We start from the raw sequence: 9,762 nt of genomic DNA, 5'->3' as shown, positions 1-9,762 counted from the left end.
CCCAGAACATGGTCTATTCTTGAGAATGTTCCATGGGCATTAGAATAGAATGAGTATTCTTTGGTTCTGGGGTGTAGTGTTGTGTATATATCTATGAGGTCCAACTCGTTGAGTATGGCATTCAAAGCCTTTGATTCTTTGCTTAGTTTTTGCCAGGGTGTTCTGTCTATTTCTGATAGTGGGGTGTTGAGGTCCCCTACTATTACTGTGTTCTTATCTATATGTCTCTTTATTTTGGTTAAGAGTTGGCTTGTGTATCTTGCTGCTCCCCTGTTGGGGGCATATATATTAATAATTGTCATATCCACTTGTTGAATACTTCCTTTAAGAATAATATAGTGCCCTTCTGTATCTCTCTCTATGGCCTCTAGTTTAAAATCCAGTCTATCTGATATGAGAATTGCTACTCCAGCTTTCTTTTGAGGTCCATTTGCGTGGAAGATGGTACTCCATCCCCTTACTCTAAGTCTGAATGCATCTTTGGGTTCAAAATGAGTCTCTTGTAGACAGCAAATGGATGGGTCATGTCTTTTTATCCAGTCTGCAGCCCTGTGCCATTTTATGGGAGCATTCCAGCCATTTAGATTGATAGAGATTATTGACAGATATNCTTTGTTTGTATCGGTTGTGACTTTCTGCTCTGTATCACTTTTGGGGCCTTTTTACCTTTATAGAACCCCCTTAATATCTCCTGTAGGGCTGGTTTCATGGTTACAAAATTGGTTAATGACTGGAGATTCTGGAACGTCTTTATTTCTCCATCAATTCTGAATGATAGACTTGCTTGATAAAGGATCCTTGGCTGCATGTTTTTCTCTGAAAGAGCTTTAAAAATGCCCCCCCAAGCCTTTCTCTCATTCCAGGTCTCTGTAGACAGGTCTGACGTAATTCTGATACCTTTGCCTTGGTACGTGAGAAATTTCTTTGCCCTGGCCGCTTTCAATACTGTATCCTTGGATCTAATATTTGCAAATTGTACTATGACGTGACGTGGCGTAGGTTTGTCGTAGTCGAGCTTGGATGGGGTCCTCTCTGCCTCTTGGACACGAATGTTTGTTTCCCTTGCTAGATTAGGGAAGTTTTCAGCTACAGTTTGTTCAAATATCTCTTCTAGACCTCTGTTTTTCTCCACCCCCTCAGGGATGCCAATATTTCTGACATTGGATCATCTCATAGAGTCAGTAATCTCCCGTAATCTACATTCGTGGGCGTGGATTTTTTTAAGACCAGCTTCTATTTTCGTTTTTTCTTCTACTAACCCATCCTCCAATTCGCTAACGCGTTCCTCTGCCTCGGTGACCCTGGCCGTCAGAGCCTCTAGTTTTGACTGTATTTGGCCCACTGAGTTTTTAATTTCTGTCAGATTCGCTCTCATTTCTGCCCTTAGGGATTCTATATTCTCAGCAACGCTTTCTCTGATGCTTTTTTCAAGTTTACTCATCATCTTGACCATTGTTGCTCTGAATTCCATTTCTGATAATTGGGATACATCCGTATGTATTAATTCTGTGGCCGAGGCCAATTCTGTGGCAGAGGCCACAGACTCATTATCTTTTCTTTGCTGGGGGGGACTTCTCCTTCTCGTCATTCTGATGAAGAGAGATTGCAGGGTTGTCCAGAGCCCAAGTGTTGACTGGGACCCAGGCCGTGCGCCCTTGTTTTATAGAGATCTTAGGGATGTGGGCTTCTTCCTTAAAGAGTTTATTTATTTATTTGAGAGAGAGAGAGACAGTCAGCAAGAAAGGGAACCCAAGCAGGGGAGTGGGAGAGGAAGAAGCAGGCTCCCAGTGGAGAAGCCCGATGAGGTACTCCTTTCCAGAACGCTGTGATCACGCCCTAATCCGAAGACAGGTACTTAATGACTGTGCCACTCAGGTGCCCTGGGTTGTGGGCTTCTTGATTTTTCAGCCTGCCTTCTGGGGGAGGGGCCTGCCACGCCGATACTCAGGAAACCCTGTTTGGGTAGAGTCTCCGTGTCCTCTGCAAGGGGGGATGGGGTTGGGCACCTTGTGAGCTGGTATTTCCGGGCTTTTGTTCTCTGGCGGCTTTCCCTGGCGGTCTGCTGTGCCTTTTCTGAGAGCCAGAGCAGCAGCGGTCGAAATTCAGGTTTTCACAGAACGGAGGGATTGCGGCCCGTTCTCCACTGATGTTCTGGCCATTTTAACTCTGTTTCTGTTGGTGCTGCTCAACTTTGCAGCATCCCGGGGGTGTGCGCCCCACACCTGGCGTCCCAGCCCTCACTTCCAGGGCCGGCGCGTCTCTGTCCTTTGTGTTTCTAACCCCGCCAGCCGCCAGCCGCCCCGCGTGCGCTCCCGAGCTCCCGAGCTCCCTGTTTTAGTATGGTTCGCCTGTGCTCTGGAGCGCCAGTTTTCAGTCTGGTCACGCTTGCACTCCTGAGCTCTCGGTTTCACTCTAGTTCGAGTGTGCGGTCGGGAGCTCCTGTTTCAGTTTGGACACGGGTGTTCCCAGGCTCACTGTCTCAGTCCGCTTTCTTGCGGGTGCTGGTCTGAGAGTCCATCCCGCTCCCCAGCACAAGGGGCTGTTGCTTCCCGGCGCCTGAGCGCAGAGGCTCCCTCCCCCTTCCCTTTATCTTCCTATATCTGTGCTCGGATTCACAGCTCCCCGCTTCGTACCTCAATACTCAGCACTGGAGATGTTCATTTGTAGAGATCCAGTTGTATCTTCCTGCGTCTCAGGCTGATTCTGTGGGTGTTTAGAATGGTCTGGTAGATATCCAGCTCGACTCGGACCAGCTGAGAAAGGGTCGCCTACTCCTCCCGTCTTTTCTCCTCCTTGCAGAAAGTGGTTGCCTTTCTGTTCATAGAGTTTCTGCTACTCTTTTCTTCATTCTCCAGTTGCATTCATAGGTATTCGGAATGGTTTGGTAGCTCTCTCGCTGAATTCCTGGGACCAGACGAACTTTAGGTCTCCTGCTCCTCCGCCATCTTGGAACGCCGAGCTGGAGCTCAACTCATGTTTTAAACTAGGTTCCTTGCAGAAAGTGGTGGCTATTTTGTTCTTAGAGTTGCTGCTATTCTTTTCTTCATTCTCCAGTTGAGTTTGTAGGTTGTTCAGAATGGTCTGATAGCTATCTAGCTGCATTCCTGGGACCAGACGAAATTTAAGCCTCCTGCTCCTCCGCCATCTTGCAGAACATAAAATTTTTTGACATGTTGTGAGAAATTAAGTAAAAATATTTGCAAATGACTACTCATGCATAATTGTCAAAGAAGGGAACATGCTCTGCTGATTAGAGTAAAGTGGCATATAAGACAGAAAGCAAAATGGAATCAAGAGTTAAGTTAAATCCAAGAATTTTCTCCACTTTATGGTGGTTGGACCTGAGATACTGCTGTGGTCAGAAGAAACAAAGATCAACTTTTTGGAATTCCTTCAGCTTCTCCCACACACCACAAACTGTTGCCAGAGAAAGCATTACTTCTGTGAAAGACTATTGCCTCCACCGTGTCCTGGGTTCTATCCATTGCAACCTCCTCAGTGATGCACTTGGGGATTATCCCCTCTTTCTGGTGCCTGCAATCTTCCCACTTCTCTTGGCTCTTTTCTCTCAAATTCAGAAACATTAAATTTCCCCCATCTTTAAAATAACAGCCCAGTCATCTTGGATATTCTCTTCCCTCCATGTCCTATTTCTCTTTGTCCTCCTTCCCAGTCAGACTCCTGGAGGGAGTGCCTACACTCAGTGTCTTCACTTCTAGAAAAATCCCTCCTCACCAAGAATCAGGAGATCTCATCTATTTAGGATGTTAACTTGAATGAAGATAAGTTACTTGACTTATCTTGGGGATTTTTAAACTTCACAGTTAAGTGATGCTAATGTACTTATTAAGTTCAGTGAGACATTTGGATATAAAATGGCTTTTAAGATCCCCAACTTAGCAACAAATAGTCATCACATACGTATTAAAATATGAGAGTTCTCAAAATTGAAGCCTTCCTATTGGTCTAATTTTATAATGAAAACATTGTTCTAAATTGGGCATTCAGAAAAGACTGACACCTAATCAACTGGAAATCATTGTGCTCTGGACAGTGTGGTTTAACAAGTGTTGCTGGTTTAACACATTTGCAAAACCACAAGAAATTAAAGAACTTGACAAACTGAAACTCGTATAAGTTAATTCGTTTTGACGATAGACACGTACACAAGGAAATAAATAGAATCTGCATTTGGCTAAATGATAGAGTAATATTAAAGGGAAGAGAAAGCTGTTTGCCTGGGCTGTTTTCTAACTGGGATGCTGTTGGGGCTTTGAAGAAGCATCATTTTGTGTTTTTCAGGATCAGAAATGCTGCTGTAGGGAACAAGGCCTCCCCAGTCAGAGTATTAGACCCATGAATTCAAACTAATAAGGCTCCAAATTCATGGTTCCCACTACACCATCTCTTTGAGATTTTTTGGGATTCTCTGCGGGGAGCAAGACTCACCTTTTACTTTTTCACTGTATTAGGAATTTCACCAAGAATAACTTCTCTCCTTCTTGCCCAAATGGTCAGGGAAATGTAACCAGGCCTTTCTCACAAAATGATGAAATGTTTCCTGGACTGTAAGAAGCTACTGTGTAAAGCTTTGCAAGTTGTAAATAGAACATTATTGGGAGGGTTGAACAACTCCATGATTTAACTATAAAGACCATGATCTTTTTGGTACCCCTAGAGTAATGCAACATGTTGGCCTTGCCCAGGGTATGGAATGGAGATTCAAATGGCAGATAAGCTTTTTAGGGACAGGCTGCTGAATATAACTATGATAACTGCTTATAAACTTCAATTGCCGTGTAGAGGGGTTTTAAGGGGTTTTAGTTTGATATGGATGTTCCTTCTTTACTCAGATGAGAAATTACCCTCAAAGGCAGACCTTGAGTAGGCTGCTAGGTGACATAACTTTTATAACTTATTTAGTGATCATGTGCTGTGGGCCAAACACTGTGTTAGGCACTGTTAGATTTCTCACTGAGGTCCTACTCTACTAAACCTGTAACAAATTTGATTGCTTTAAGGATTTGGAAAACATAATAGAAGAATGACCAGAAAAATATAAGAATTGTATTGAAATATAAGAATTGAATTTGAGAAAACTTAATTTCTATCTCTGATCATTAGTTTCTTAAGGGGCATAATTTCTATTTATCTTTTCAACATGTGCTGAAGAAGATATTTAGCTGTGGTGTAATGCTTTCTTTTTTCAGAAGAGGCCGGGTTGCTCAGTGAAGTAAAGTGGGCTTCTGTCCCTCTGGATATAGAGGGATGGTTGCGTGACCTCTGGAAGTCCCTTTGGTTAAGCTCCATGGTTTAATGATTCTTTGGCTCAGTAACAAATTCACATAATGTTCAGGCCATAAGCCTCCAACATTAGTTTTAAATTTAGCCCAGACTTATGGAATCATTATCATTTTTTCTTTGAATACTTAAAGTGCGGGTGATCTTTCTGCCTGAGCCACAAGCTATAAGCCCATGAAGCCAACAGGAGCACATGTTAGTATTAAAAAAGTAAGACCACCAAATTATTGTGATGTGTTAAATGATTTGTGCATTAGGCAGTTATCTTTAATTGGGAAGAATTTCATTTCGAAATAGTTCAACTAATTTTTTAAGTATTTCTTTTTTACTTTTATAGTTCTCTAGTCTAGAGTTTGAAACTGGAGAAAGCTGAGTTTGCTTCGTGACTCCACCACTCACTATCTTTGTAATAATAATAATGATGATGATGATGATGGCTAACATTTTTATTTTATTTTTTATTTAAATTCAATTAGCCAACTTAGAGTACATCAGTAGTTACAGATATTGTGTTCAATAAATTATCAGTTGCGTATAACACTCAGTGCTCATCACAGCATGTGCCCTCCTTAATGCCCATCACCCAGTTACCCCATTCCCCTACCCAGCTCCCCTCCAGGAGCCCTCAGTTTGTTTCCTATAGTTAAGAATCTCTCATGGTTTTTCTCCCTCTTGATGACTTCCCATTCTGTTTTCCCTCTTTCCCTATGGTCCTCTGCCCTGTTTCTTATATTCCACTTATGAGTGAAACCATATGATAATTGTCTTTCTCTCATTAACTTATTTTGTTCAGGATAATATGCCCCAGTTCCATCTACATCGATGTAAATGGTAAGTATTCATCCTTTCTGATGGCTGAGTTATATTCCATTGTATATATATATACCAGTCTTCTTTATCCATTCATCTGTTGATGAACATCTCTGCTCTTCCCATAGTTTGGCTATTGTGGATATTTCTGCAATGAACGTTGGGGTGCAGGTGGCCCTTTAGATCACTACATTCGTATCTTTGGGGTAAATACCTAGTAGTGCAATTGCTGGGTCATAGGATAGTTCTATTTTTAACTTCTTGAGGAACCTCCATGCCGTTTTCCAGAGCGGCTGTACCAGCTTGCATTCCCACCAACAGTATAAGAGGGCTCCCCTTTTGGGGCGCCTGGGTGGCACAGCGGTTAAGCGTCTGCCTTCGGCTCAGGGTGTGATCCCAGCCTTGTGGGATCAAGCCCCACATCAGGCACCTCTGCTGGAAGCCTGCTTCTTCCTCTCCCACTCCCCCTGCTTGTGTTCCCTCTCTCGCTGGCTGTCTCTCACTCTGTCAAATAGATAAATAAAATCTTTAAAAAAAAAAAAAAAGAGGGTTCCCCTTTCTCCACATCCTTGCCAACATTTGTTATTTCCTGTCTTGTTAATTTTAGCCATTCTGACCTGTGTGAGGTGGTATCTCATTGTGGTTTTGATTTATATTTCCCTGATGCCAAGTGATGTGGAGCATTTTTTCATGTGTCTGTTGGTCATTTGGATGTCTCCTTGCAGAAATGTCTGTTCATGTCTTCTGCCCATTTCTTGATTGGATTATTTGTTTTTTTTGGGTATTGAGTTTGATAAGTTCTTTATAGATCTTAGAGACTAGCCCTTTATCTGATATGTCATTTGCAGATATCTTCTCCTGTTCTGTAGGTTGCCTTTTAGTTTTGTTGACTGTTTCATTGTGCTCAGTATTAGTATGTATGTTTGCAAGCTTTTTATCTTGATGAAGTCCCAAAAGTTCATTTTTGCTTTTGTTTCCCTTGAATGGCTAACATTTTGAGAGAGCTTACTGTGTGCCGGGCACTGGAATAAATGTTTGACATATTATTTAATTTATTTCTCACAGTGGCTTTACGAAGTGGGCATTTTTTATTATCCCCATTTTATAGAAAAAGAAGGTTTAGAGCTCACACATATCCCCTATTGTACTCTATCCCTGGTTAGAGTACCCTTGCCTCAGTACTCCTGGGTAAGGAACAGCTTAACGTCAAGTAGTAGAGTGGTTAAGAGCTTAGATTTTGGAACCAGATTGCCTGGATTGAAATCTTGTCTTAGCTGCTTACTAGCTTTTCTTGAGCACTACTGGGGAATCTTAAGGTCCGTTAGAGTAGGCTGCTTGAATGTAGGGTGTAGAGCAGGGCTTCTCAACCTCGTCAGTATTGCCATTTGGATGATTCTTTGTTGTGGGGGCTGACCTGACACAGGATAGTTAGCAACATCTCTGGCCTCTAACTACTATGCCAGTGGCACCTCCCATGGTTTTAACACTCAAAAATGTTTCCAGACATTGCCAAATGGAAGCAGCAGTCCTTGATCTTACAATGGTTTAGCATGAAGTGATCTGACCGCTTCAGTCTGAATCTGAGAGCTCACTCAACAAACAGTATTTATCTAGATATTCTGCTTTCAGCATTTAGAAGTTGTGCTCAGTATTAGTATGTATGTTTGCAAGCATTTTTGTGTGTGTGTGCGTGTGTGTGTGTGTGTGTGTGTGTGTGTAATGAATGGTACTCTCTGGGAAATATCTCATATTCTAAGGGGTAACATGAGGCCATAAAGAGAACTGTCCTACCCACTCCACAGGGCTTTGGATTGAATGTGGAAATATTATAGTGTCTTTGTAAGGAGAATAGAACCATGGTCTTCCTGTGAGTTGCAAGGCTCCCTATCTTTGCTCTCAAAGTATCTAAGGGCAGCTTCTCTTCTCTGAACAGCTGGAGAACCTACCTTCCCATCCTTGGAGTAGGAACTGGTGTGTGGTGGTTCTCTCTGACTGACTGAGACACTCACAGTGGTCCAGGGTGGGTAGTGTGTTTAGAGTGTGGGTTGCCAACTAGAATGTAACCTGTAGGTATAAGCTGGAGGTATGGTTGTGGCAGGTGAAATCGTGCTGTGGAGGACTATGTCTAACCTGGGAAGTATTAGTTAAGAGGGATGCTGTCTGAATTGGATCTAGGGAGAGTCTAATTCTGGGTAAGAGGGCAGCACCTAGATGTGGAGGGAGCTGGAAGGTAAGTACAAAGCCATGCTCAGGCTAAGCCTAGAGCTGCAAGATTAGACGGTCCACTCTGTCTTGGGGCTGGGGGCTGAGAGAGTGCTGGTAATATTTTTCCAATGTCCGAGTCAAGAAAACACAGCTTAAGGAGGAGCCAGGGTGGGTGGAGGATCAAGAAGCTCCTGGATGGTTTAATAAATAGGGGACAGAAGCCCAAAGCGCCTTCTTGCTGGCTGCTAGGTGCCTGAGCATGGGTGTGTGTGTGTGTGACTGCTGGTCTAGAGGCCCAAAGATAGGATAGACAGACTGGAATGGGAACAGGAGCTAGAGGAGATTTTCTGCTATGATTTTTTTTAAATTTTAATTCCAGTAGAGTTAACATACAAGGTTATATTAGTTCCAGGTGTACAGTATTATGATTCAACAATTCTATACATAACTCAGTGTTCATCATGCTAAGTGTACTCTTAATCTCCTTCACCTATTTCACCCATGCCCCTCACCCACCCCCCCTCTGATAACCATCAGTTTGTTCTCTATAGTTGAGAGTCTGTTTTTTTGGTTTGTCTCTTTTCCTCTTTGTTCATTTGTTTTATTTCTTGAATTCCACATGTGAGTGAGATCAAATGGAATTTTTTCCTCTTAGCTGACTTATTTCATGTAACATTATACCCTCAAGATCTATTCATGTAACTATAAATGGCAAGATTTCATTCTTTATGGCTGAGTAATATTCCATTATATATACACACCACATCATCTTAATCATTCATCTAACGGTATGGATACTTGGCTGCTTCCATAATTTGGCTTCACTGCAATAAACATAGGGGGCATATATCTTTTTGAATTAGTGTTTTTGTATTCTTTGGGTAAATGCCCAGTTTGGAATTACTGGAATTAATTTTTTAAATTAAATTTTAATTAATTTTTTAATATAATTTTTTAACTTTTTGAGAAACTCCATATTGTTTTCCACAGTGGCTGCACTACTTTGCATTCTCATTAATAGTGCATGAGAGTTCCTTTTTCTCCACATTTTTGCTGACACTTTTTGTTTTTTGTGTTTTTGACTTTAACCATTCTGACAGGTGTGAGGAGATATCTCATTGTGGTTTTGATTTGCATTTCCATGATGATGAGTGATATTGAGCATCTTTTCATGTGTCTGTTGACCATCTGTATGTCTTCTTTGAAGAAATGTCTGTTTGTGTCTTCTGCACATTTTGTAATTGGATTATTTGTTTTTTGGGTATTGGGTTTTATACGTTGTTTACATATTTTGGATACTAACCCTTTTTCAGATATGTCATTTCAAATATTTTCTTCCATTCCGTAGGTTGCCTTTTAGTTTTGTTGCTTGTTTTCTTTGTTGTGCAGAAGCTTTTTATTTTATTTTATTTATTTAAAGATTTTATTTATTTATTTGATAGAGAG

This window comes from Ailuropoda melanoleuca, chromosome 5 (assembly GCF_002007445.2).
Source record: "Ailuropoda melanoleuca isolate Jingjing chromosome 5, ASM200744v2, whole genome shotgun sequence".
Lineage (NCBI taxonomy): Eukaryota > Metazoa > Chordata > Mammalia > Carnivora > Ursidae > Ailuropoda > Ailuropoda melanoleuca.
This window is presented reverse-complemented; position numbering follows the sequence as displayed.